Source organism: Culex pipiens, chromosome 1, assembly GCF_016801865.2.
Source record: "Culex pipiens pallens isolate TS chromosome 1, TS_CPP_V2, whole genome shotgun sequence".
In the NCBI taxonomy this organism is placed as follows: domain Eukaryota; kingdom Metazoa; phylum Arthropoda; class Insecta; order Diptera; family Culicidae; genus Culex; species Culex pipiens.
This window is the reverse complement of record NC_068937.1, coordinates 22,808,101-22,820,438: the sequence shown is the minus strand read 5'-3', so window position 1 is coordinate 22,820,438 and position 12,338 is coordinate 22,808,101. Positions and strand designations below refer to the sequence as shown.

At 34.2% G+C, this 12,338-nt stretch overlaps 1 protein-coding gene across 1 annotated transcript in view; it reads left to right on the top strand.

Moving 5' to 3' along the window:
- The window catches only part of LOC120420190 (iron-sulfur cluster assembly 2 homolog, mitochondrial), a 454,760-nt gene that overhangs the window by 320,679 nt on the left and 121,743 nt on the right, over positions 1-12,338 (top strand). The window lies entirely within an intron of this gene.

Genomic DNA, 12,338 nt, shown 5'->3' with positions numbered 1-12,338 from the left:
CGAAGCAGAGGAGAAACGTCAGGAAATGCCGAAGGTGCCCCTGCGGCTGAAGTTGTGGTGAGTTGGGAGAGTGGTGTGGTGAGTATGGAAAGCGCGCGTTTTGAACTTTTCCGTTTTGGTCTCCACGTGGAAACAAATTCATTGCTCGATTTATTAAAATTAATTTTGCTAAACCACTTATTAAATTATTTTGAAACAAATCCTTTCAGTGAATTCTTAAGGCTGAAAGCAATAATCTAGGCAATAATTATTATTCTTGAATAATAATGTTCAATTGAAGCGCAAAAATTTATATGGATTTGTCTAATTTCAAATTAACGAAAAGTGAGCCAAGTTTTCTAGGTAAGGGGCAATACGCAGCTCCTAAGGAAAGGGGTTAAGAAATTGCATTACGAACAGCAGAAAAAAGGAGAGGGAGCGATTTCTTGGGGCTTTTCTTCACCCTCTCTGGCTTGCTTACTATGCCGCTGCTGCTCTTTTGAAATTTACCTTGACCAGTTCCTTCCGAAGTGCGTATATACCGCTTAGAAGAAGAAAAGGATATATTACCCTCCCTATGGGATATTTCAGTTCAATTGAAGAATTCGACGACGTTTTTTCCGCTAGGTTCGCTGTTGTTCCAGCGGTGTTCGGAATGACAGCCCCCATACAGTTTGAGCAGTTTTTAGGAAAAAATCGCGTTTATGATGAAAAATCAAGCATTTTCAGAAAAGTGGGGTATTGCAAAGTGTGGCAATTTCGCTAACGATCATAATGCGTGGTGATTTGTAGTGATTAATTGTGACTGGTATTTTATTTAAACGATTTTTCTAAAAAGATGATCGATATTTTGGATAACTTGAGTTAAATGTTGCAAAAGTTAAAAGTAATGATGAAATGTTATGTAAAAGTGTTTAAACTTTACTTTTCTTCCCCTTTGACCAAAATATTGACCTTAAAAATGCATTTTGGTTATTTTTTGGAATTTTTTGTAAAAAATCGAATAACTGGCAATTTTTTGAGAAAATTATTGTAATTATGCTGTAATATGACTCTAATAGTTTGTTCTATCAATAATACACACATAAGGAGCATTATCAATCAAATAAATCATATTTAAATCAATTTTTCAAAAGATCTTTTTGGTAAATTTGAGGAAAAAACATGAAAAATTAACTCAGCCCCTATGATTTATACATCATTCGATTCGTTTATGCGATTGCCACACTTTACAATAACTTTCATCGACGTTAAAAAATATTTTAAGGAAATAAAAATCAAAAACTGCAAAAAAAATAATATTTCCAAGCACGCTGTCATTCCGAACATCGTTGCGTAGTGCTTCTACTCGCCACCAGGATGCGTGCACGTTTCTGTCGAATCTCTCAATTGTTTACACACTTTTGCGTTTTATCACAGTTAAACTGAAAAATCCCATACAGACTTGGTGAAAACGAAAATGAGCTTTGTTTTTTTTTATAAAACGAAAATCTTAAAAATGTGTAAATTAGTTCTTCTTTTTTTTTTTAAAAAAAAAAGCTTCATCATCCCGGTACGAGAATCGAACTCACGACCTCTGGATTGGAAATCCAGCACGCCGCTAGTCGAAACCCATCCCCTACCGGACAGTATTCCCAGTGAGTAGAATAACTCTTTGAAGGGATCTGACTTTGCCGAGCCAGATAGGAATCGAACCAATCACCTTCCGCTTACTAGGCAAAACCCGTAACCTCACGGCCACGGTAGCTCGGCAAAATTAAAAAAAAAACGACAGATTTTCTAAAATATAGAACATTCAATTAATGTTTTATTTTAACCTTATTTTTTTCAGAATTTTAATTTATTTTAATTTTTAGTTTGAGGGTTTGAGAATTTACGAATTGGAGAATTTTTATTTTTTTGAGTTTTAGAATAGCAATTTTAAGATTTTTTATATTTTGGAGTATTAGAATTTAAGATTCTAGATTACTTTTTCTAAACAATCAATCTGCCATGGATTTACCATATGGTATATCTAGAGTTTTTATTTGAAAAAGTCCTATAAGCTATTGTGTTTCATATATGAATAGGATCAATTCAAAAAAATCTTTATATTTGTACATTAGGGTGCCCAGAATATAGGACTTTTCCTCAAAACCTCGCTTCACAAGCTGAATATTGTTCCTTGAGCTATTTTAGGACTCTGTGTCAAATATGAGCAAAATCGGTCAACATTTATCAATTGATACTCGAAAGTGAAGTTTGTATGGGAAAAATAAAAAAAAAATGTATGAAAACCCCAATTTTCTCACTGTTTGGTGTGCTACTTCCATCCAAATATTCCCAAAAGTGAGATTCTCATTGGAAATTTAATGCTCTACAACTTTGTAGAACATACCAAAGCTGTAAAACTCGATCCTGAAATGTTATTAGCGATTTAAAAATGTCATTTTTGAATGAAAAACATTTTTTACCAACTTTAGGCTCGGGTATCTGTATTTGTATTTTATTTTTCAAAAATATACACAGCAAAAAATTTCTGTGTAAAATCGCATGCAAAAGCATGCACATCACCTTTGTGAGAAAAAGCATGTAATATTGTATGAGAAAACGTGTACACAAAAAGCATGTACCGAAGAAAAAAAAATCAGGTCTGCTCATCCTAAAAATAACATTAATCCGGCGAAAGTCATAATCGGATTACCAAATCCGCGCCCCAACCCACTAGGCTATCTCAACGCTATGATTAAAGTCAGATCAATGCCAATGTAACAGTACGTTTTCCGTACGTCGTATACTGTGTTAACTGCATACGATGTATGGGGAACCTACAGCTACATCGGTGAAGATCCAACTATTTTCATAGCGGCGAAATAGCCGAGTGGGTTCCCCTACACAATCCCCCTTCCCATCCCACGCCTTGTCTTTAACATCAATCCCTTCCCTACTAACCCCGAGTAGGCCGCGGGTAATCGGCTCCCCTCCCACTAACATTTACACACAAGATCCTCTGTAATTATTAAGTCAAATGTAATTACAAAAGCCGACTCGGTCCTAACCAGGTCCCAGTACCGAAAAGGACCTAATAAAAATAATTTTATGAAAAAAAAAAATAGCCGAGTGGGTTGGGGTGCGGACTTGGTAATCCAAATATGACTTTCGCCGGATTAATGTTATTTTTAGGATAAGCAGACCTGATTTTTTTTCTTCGGTACATGCTTTTTGTGTACACGTTTTCTCATACAATATTACATGCTTTTTCTCACAAAGGTGATGTGCATGCTTTTGCATGCGATTTTACCATCGGATTTTTTACTGTGTACCGAAGGTACAACCTTTTTTGTATACATTGACTTAAATGATAAGGACCTGACATTTCATTAAAACTAAAAACTATAACAAATAAATTAAAAGCTAAAACGAAATAAACTAAAGAAATAAAAATATCGATAATACGACAAATTATTGGGTTAATCTCAACCAATTTCGCTCTAAATTTGCACAGATGCTTAAAATAACCCAAAAAACCGATTTTCGCTTTTGAAGCAGGGAGTCATTTTTCTGGGCACACTAATGTACATAGGAAAAAAAGTAAGCGAGAATTCTAAATTATAAAAATGTTCAGAATCTCAAAATTTTAGAACATTAGAACTTGAGATTTTTTTTATATTGAATTCAATTAATATTTGCAGAATTTGAAAATTTTAAATATTTTCATTCTAGAATTTTAAAATTGCGCAATGGGTTTCTTATGTACATAGGCCCTTTTGAGAAAGTAAGCGAGAATTCTAGAATTAAATGTTTGAATTTTAGGGTTTGAAAAAAATAAGAAATTTAAAATCATAAAATTTTGAATTATTGAACTTTAAAACAATATGATTTTACAAAATTCAATTTTGGGAATTTAAAGGTTTAAGATTTTTCGATTTTTTTTTTGAATTTAAGAATTGTTGAATTTTAAAGTTTAAGAGAAGAGAATCTCTTTCACGTCAGTAGATGTTGACATAAAAAATGAGCAGGGATAGACTATTTCTATTTTAAAAAAAAAAAGACCTAGGGGAGTGTGGGGTAATTTGGACACCCTAAGGAAATTGCTCTATCACGGGCTGTATGGATATTTTAAAGGAATGTGGATGACACCAGAGGATAATAGAGACCATATTTGATGGAAAAATGTCATTCATTTCGATAAATTTTGATGAAAAACCCATTTTTATCGCAAAAATTTAAAGGTGTCCAAATTACCCCCACATTTTTGTGTGGGGGTAATATGAACACCCCTATGGGGTAATTTGGACATGCCTTGTGGGGTAATTTGGACATGCCTTGTGGGGTAATATGGACATACCTTGTGGGGTAATATGAACACCTTTTGTGGGGTAATTTGGACACATGTTGAAGAATAAGTTTAACATTTGAATTTTTGAGCATGTTTTTTATCCTTCAACCTGGTTTTGTAATTGCTTTATATTTTGAAGTGTTGTTTTGCTCACAATATTTCATCAAAGGTTTAAATAATGATTTTATGATAGAACTATAATTCAATAGGAAGATAACGAATAGTTCAGTGTAGTATACATAATTTAATCATTAATACTGAAATGATTTAAACATTGATTCTGGATAAGGCACAAGTATAGTTTTTATTGATTAAGGTATCGTTTATGTTTATATAAATCAATCTATATATAGAATTTATTAGCCTGAAAATATCATTTTTTAAATTTTACATTCTGTAGCCCTTCAAATTTAAATATTATTGTAAACCAGCATAGAAATTAGAAATGTCAAAGAAATTAATTAAAAGCATTCAACATTAGAGTCTTGTTGAAAGCCAAATGTACAGTAATCAGATTTTCATCAATTCGAATATTGGAATAAATTTAATTTTGTGAAAGTTCTCATTGCTCACATTCCTTTTTGATTGTTTTGACATATTAAATCCCTCTAAATTTATCTAAATCCCTTTAAAAACTCATCCAACCATGAAAGTTACTTTTTTGTTGCCTGACAGGTAGACTTTCAGGTATGTCCAAATTACCCCACAAGCTATGTCCAAATTACCCCCATAGCATATTCTATCATAAATTGCAATTTTTGATGATAAAAATGGATAAAATGCACAATTTTTATACGTACATATCTCAGGCATCGTCCAAGCAACCCCCTTAAACAAAAAATGTCCACTTTTTTGCCATATAACCCCTGCAAAACCTTATTTCCTAACCTTCAAATATTAGAATTTAAGGCAGTGCCAACCGGCCTTTGGAAACTTTTACATATTACACCAAAACTACTTAACCTATTCCAACTTTTTTGGTTTGTCCATACTCCTAGGCCATTACTTGTACTAGCCTTATCACTTAAATTGCCGTTTTCACTTTATATCCGAAGAAAACGTGATTTTTAAAGGGGTGTCCAAATTACCCCCACTGTCCATATTACCCCAAACTCCCCTATAAGCTATTGTCTTTCATATGTTTAAAGGACCTATTCAATAAAAAAAACTCCAGATTTGTTTGCAAACCCGCATTGGCCCATTTAAAATGTTTTGCTTTTTTTAATTTTAGAATTTTCAAATTCAGGAATTCACATTTTTTTTTATTTCAGAATTTCAAAATCTAGTTTTTTTTTTAAATTTTAATTTTTTTTTAATTTTACTTTTTTTTAAGGTATTTAAAAGAGGATTTTAGATTTATTTTTTAACTGAAGATTTTCAGATTCAAGTATTTCATAATTTGTTGAAGAATAATTAGTTTGTTTTTTTATTATTATAATATATTTTCCACATTTTATATGTTTTAAATTTTTACATTTTTATTATAATGTTACAAATTAAAGATTTTAAATTCGAGTATTTTGATTTTCTAAGATTTTTGAACTTATTTTCAACTTATTTTTTTTATTTTGAGATTTTTTTACATAGATTATCCCTAGTTCGACTATCCGAAGATTTGTATTTGTATGGGACTTCAGATACATAATCAAATAAAAAAAATCGTATTTATTATTATCTTACTTTAAACATAAAGTTTAAGTTATGCGAACCCATTTTAATCAAATTTGAAAAGTTGATTGGCTATTAAATTTCAAAATGCAAATGGATTTAAGATTTAATTCTAAATTACATTAGTGTAGTTCAGGGGTCATACCTAAACTCGACAATCAAAAATATGAGAACATTTTTTTTTATCGTGATTCAATTATTGGAAATGATTTTTTCCAAGGCATTCGGTTAATCGAGTCTGAACTGTAATAGTTTTTGCTTTTTTTAATATTTGTGTTACTTTTTTATATTTACAGTAGTCTACAAAAGAGTCGCGCTGATTTAGAATTTTAAAATCTCTCAAAACTTTAAAATCGGTTGTAAAACTAGTGTCTACATTTCAACCCCATTGTTTTACCGATTTGTACGTAAATTGAAAATTTGGCTATTACAGAGCGGATTAATTAATTCGAACGCAATTGCTTTCCAATTAGCGAATCTGAATTTGCAAATTGGACTGACATCTGCCAAAAGCACGGAACCACGTACTCAGAAATCGAAGAACAAATCGAAATCGAAATTAGTAAACATTAGATTGACAACTTAGTTTTGAGAGAAACTCGCTTTATTTTTTGTCACGTTTTTTTTTTCAATCATGGGCACTATTGACGAACCTTCTTTTCCAAATCACTGAAGAAATTGTTAAACCAACTACCACTTTTATGTCCCCTAATCGATCCAACTAGCCAACAATAGGCCGAGCAAATTGACAATTTATATGCGAAAGTCGGCCCATAAATCAGGCGCCCCGAAACGGACGTCCCTCCAACAAAAAACCAGAACACCGGAAACGAAGAAATTTTCTCCAGTTGAAGCAAATTTCGGCATTATTCCATCGCTTCTGCACTCTTTAGTTGTATCTGAAACAGATTTGCGAACCCAAAACACTACACAAAACAAGCTAATAAAACATCCCTTTCCTGTTGGCGACACAAAGAAGGGGACGAAACCGGAAATATTATCGAAACTGCACGTTTTGTTGGGCCATTTTCGGCAATATTTGCCTGGACCAGATCTTCCTCCGGCGGCGGCGCCGCCGCCGACGCACTTCCGGTCCTAATGTCGCGTGAAACGAATTTGAGGTTAGAGGAGAGGCTGCCATAAAATTTTAATATCGAGCCTGAGGAAAATCTTTTTATTCTTTCAAAATGTGGCGATGATTTGCATTTTATGACGGGTCCTTTCACTCTTTTTCTTTTGGGCATGAAATCGTAAACCGTGATCCGGTTTGACGGAAAAGGAAAAGGGGAAGCTTGGAAGTAAATCCCTTTGCAAAGTCACAACGTAAGAGGTCGAAAAAAGGAGCAACTCACCCATAAAGTCCCCCAGAATGCGTCGTCATAAGTGTGTAATGTTATACGTCAATCCCCTTTTCCGGCAAACGTGTTCCGGTCCCCGGATAAACACATCAATCTGTGTGCGAGAGCGCAGATTTATTGTGTTTACCTTTAAGATTTGACCCCATTGACTCCGGTTGGCGTCAAGCGAGAAAGGTGTACAACTGTCAAACGAGGGGTAGCTCGGCGGATTTATGGCGACCGCCATTATGGCGTCAAGTGTCACGTTCTGAAACTCAAAACCGCACAAAAGCGAACATTTGGCGCACTTGTCACGTTTGAAAGGTGAACCTGTTCGAAAATATCGATTGAAAACTTTTCCTTTCATCCGTTTTCCCCCTTATGTCAGAAAAAAAGAAGGCCAATAAAATCTCAATTTCCCCCATTTATCATTCTAAACACACAACAAAAACCAGGCCGGACCTTATCGGATTCGCAAATCAGCGGGAAAAAGATGGAAAAAAAATCGACCCCTCGTTTTGGCCCATTATCTGTCATCATGTTCGCGTGGTGGGTTTTTAAGTTCGGCCCTTTTTGGCTGGATCAAAGGGACCGAAGATAGCCATCAATAAACAAAAACTTTCTTTTTGCAAATCAGATAATGGATTGCTCTTTTTTGTAGGTTTTTTAGAGAAAAAAAATTACTTTACAAATGCTTGCATTGATTTATGATAAATATTTAATGGCATGCACGTCATCGTCCGTCGAAATTCGACTTGAAAGCATTTTAAAAGGTTTTTAATGCCCCTCGATCGAATCGATTGGAAAGTTTACTCCCCCTCCCCCTTAAAAAAAGGGTAAATCTCCGCGCTCAATTGACCTTTCTCCCTATATATACTTATTTTGGGGTAGCATTTCTTCGCCCAAAAACGTCACAATGACATTATCGGCCATTAGTTCCAGCTAGGCTGGCGAGCACAATGGCAAACATAACAAATAAGCCGGCACGCGGCTCTTCATTGACTCTCGGGCGCGGCATAAAACGCCGCCACGCGTCACTAAATTATGGTATTTATTTAACTTTTCTTCGTCGGATTGACCTCCTCCTCCTCTCGACTACCCAAAAATGAGTACAAACAAGTCGCGACAACAACTGGAACGACGACAGCGACGCTGCGGAATGGCAGTGAAAATAAATGTTTATTGTTATTTCTTTGACTTCCCCTTCGGGGTTGGTCCTTTCTGGCGAAATCATCGCACGGATTCCGCGATTCGATCCGCTCCGTACGGGGACAATCGAACTTCCTCCGGGAAGTGGGTCCAATCGGGGTGGGATGGAGCGCTGACTAGTTGTTTGCAGTGGGTTAAATTTTACCGCCAACTTTCCAATCCCTTTTCTCAGTGTACTTGACAGGGTTGTCAAAGTACACTCTGGTTGAAACTTACTCAAAAGTAAATTTTAACCTCGGGGAAGCTGTGCTGTGTGACAAATGCAAGGAGCGCGCGTGCCGGCTCTAAAGTGGCCCCGGATTTGCCAGCGTCACCGCACCGTATCAACCGTGACAAATTGCCTAATGGTGGTGCGGCGTCATCGGTTCGTGCACGCGTTGTCACAGAATAGAGCAGTGGATTAATATTTATATGCTTCTTGCTGGGCTGGCCGAGCATTGTCATGGGAGTTTTACGCGATTTGGGAAGTTTATTTGGCTTTGCGAAGAAAGGGAGGGAGATTTTAATTGTGGTTAAAATACGATTACATGTGTGCGGATGCTGGGATACGGTGAGTGATAATTTGCTGAGTAATCAAAGCCGCAAAGTAAACATTGCAAGCTGTAGATCAAATTCAATAAACATGGCTAGATAAGACATCAAAAATCTCATTGTGAGGCTGAAAATAATTTATATTTTTGCTGTTTTTTCATCCTACATTTTTAAAAGTTAGTAATGAGCAATTCTCTGAGATTCCGTTCATTCGTTTTTTTGTATTTTTTTATCCGACTGAAACTTTTTTGGTGCCTTCGGTATGCTCAAAGAAGCCAATTTGCATCATTTATTTGTCCATATAATTTTCCATACAAATTTGGCAGCTGTCCATACAAAAATGATGTAGGAAAATTCAAAAATCTGTATCTTTTGAAGGAATTTTTTGATCGATTTGGTGTCTTCGGCAATGTTGTAGGTATGGATAAGGACTACACTGAAAAAAATGATGCACGGTAAAAAAAATTGGTGATTTTTCATTTAACTTTTTGTCATTAAAACTTGATTTGCAAAAAAACAATTTTTATTTTTTTTATTTTTGGGTATGTTTTAGGGGACATCAAATGCCAACTTTTCTGAAATTTCCAGGTTGTGCAAAAAATCTTTGACCGAGTTGTGAATTTTTGAATCAATACTGATTTTTTAAAAAAATCGGAATATTGGTCGCAAAAAATTTTTACTTCATTTTTCGATGTAAAATCAAATTTCAATCAAAAAGTTCTTTGGCGAAATTTTGATAAAGTGCACCGTTTTCAAGTTATAGCCAATTTCAGGTAACTTTTTTGAAAATTGTTGCAGTTATTAAAGCTCACCCATCTCACCCAAACAACCCACCATTTTCTAATGTCGATATCTCAGCAACTTATGGCCGATTTTCAATGTTAAGATATATGAAACATTCAAACAATTAAAATTAAATAAAAAAAAGACCGATTTCGTAGAGAATTACTCTAATTAAGTTCAATTAATGACATGACGTTTTACAATGATCATAAATTAAGCCGAATATGCCATACTTGAGAAAATACCAGGGAAATACCTAAATAATATAAAAATAGCATATTACATTCAAGTGAATATGATTTCTTTATCCGTAAACTTCCTCATTTTCAACAACAATTTTTAATGCAAATTAAATCGACGGCGAAAATTGGCTAATGAAATAGTAAATTTTATACGTATCCAAAAAATCACACTGCGTCGGCTATGCCGACGACAACGACAACAGTAAAAAGTTGGACTTTCAAACAATGTTATTCGGTTAGAATAAAATAAATAAAAGAGGCCTTTTGCTCACTTTTCATTGTAAACACATTATTAAATAACAAATAGAGCTTAAAACAACATAAAAACCTAACAGACTTTTAAACATTTTTTTCCAAAAATGTTCAAAGAAAACGTGTCAAAAATCACTGTAAACATATGAATGAATAAAAAAAAGTAATTTTGATGCATTATTTCCATATCAATTACTTCAATAGTTTACCAAAACAAAACAATAGATGTGTTTAATCTTTCTGATAAAAACATGTATTTTTATTCCCAAAAAAATGTTTTGTATGTGTTTTATGATGAGAAAATATCAATAAAACATCAATTATGATGTTTGAAATAAGTATAATAAACAATAGTTTTGATTTATTTTAAATTTTTATGATATCAGAAACTTCGGTACTTAAAAAAAACAATCATATTTATATTCATTATTGAACAAATATAAATTTTAGTTGATTAAAACCAGCTATACGGTATGTTTCAGAAAAGATATTGCTCAAATGCACAGTTTTCTCCATTTTTGTTAGTTAAATTAACAGGGGTCCACTTTAGGTAAAGATAGTATTTTCATAGTCCTATATTGGACCCCCTAAATTTTGCTCGAAATTGAGAAGTTCCTGGTTATATTTATATAAAGTTCCTAAAATTATCATTATTTCGATTTACTAAAGCCATAAAAACAGTTGAAAAAATGATTTGATAGTAAATTAAATCATAAAAGAGAAATGATGTTTTGTTGTGAAAGTGCTAGTGGCCTGATTTCAGATGTAAAACCAAAACGCTTATTTTTGCGAAAAGGACAAGTTAATGTTAGTCAACATTGTTTTGGATGATGCAGAACATGTTAAATAAGTGATTTCTATTGAAATATTAACTAAAACTGTGATTTTATAGCATTTTTCATCAAAAACTCTGAAGGTCTACTATAGAAAAGAGGTCCACTAATGGATAATATACCCTGATAAAAAGCTCAAATCTAGATTAAATTTTCAAAACAACCTATCCCTCAAGGGTTTCCTATGCTAATAGGGCCTTTTGAAAATTTAATCGAGAAATAAAAGTAAGCAAGCAACTCTCAATTGTCGACGAATCTAAAAATGTTGTTTGAGCAACCGCAAATTACAAAAGTGACGAGAATAGGTCGAAACGCTTAGCGTAAAGAAATGGGAATATTTCCCCTAAAATCTCTTTAAGAAAAAATCTGCAATTAAAAAATTAGCCACTTTTGCACAACCTGTTTTCCCTTAATGTGAATTTGTGAAAATGTTTTTTTTTTTATTTCGGTGCAACACGAGCTTGCAAAAAAAAACACAATATTTTCAGTCGCAGGGTGGTTGATCAAGCAATCAAAACTAAAGCTCGCTGAAACTCACCACGAAAGCGCGAAAGTTTTGCATGCAACGTTGAAGCTCGTTTCCTTATAGATAAAACGAAGCTTTTGTTTGGACACTGCCATCTGGCGGCGAGCATCACACTGTTTGTAGTGAAAAGGTTACTGTTGAGCGTTTATCGTAGAATTAGGTATAAATAAATATTGTTAAATTTTCTTCGTTCAGGACAATTTAAATTTTTGGAATAGTACCACTTCCAAACCACGTGAACATTTCATTACCATTTTAAATCCCTCGAACAAAGTCTAAAAAAAATGAGTACTGAAAACTAAATTATAGTTCTGCGAATTAGGCGAAATTCTCATTTGTTTGACAGATTAAGGATTCCGTCCTATATCGATCCTATTTTGAACCAAATTTTGGTAATAACTCCAAACTAACAAATGCTTTGAAAACGTCATAATTCATAAATTTCCTGCATCAAGTACTTGTCCCGAGCCACATCCTGCCATCGCTTCCCATTCACCGTTGGCAGCGAAGCGTAACAAGTTGATGCGATGCTCTCGGGCGGTGGAATTCCACCGCAAAACCTAACCATCAAATTCAGAGAGTCTCGTCTTCGCCCTCTTTTGACAGCCCACACACGTGTGTGCATTGCGGTGGACACAGACGGAAAGGCAACTCTGGCTG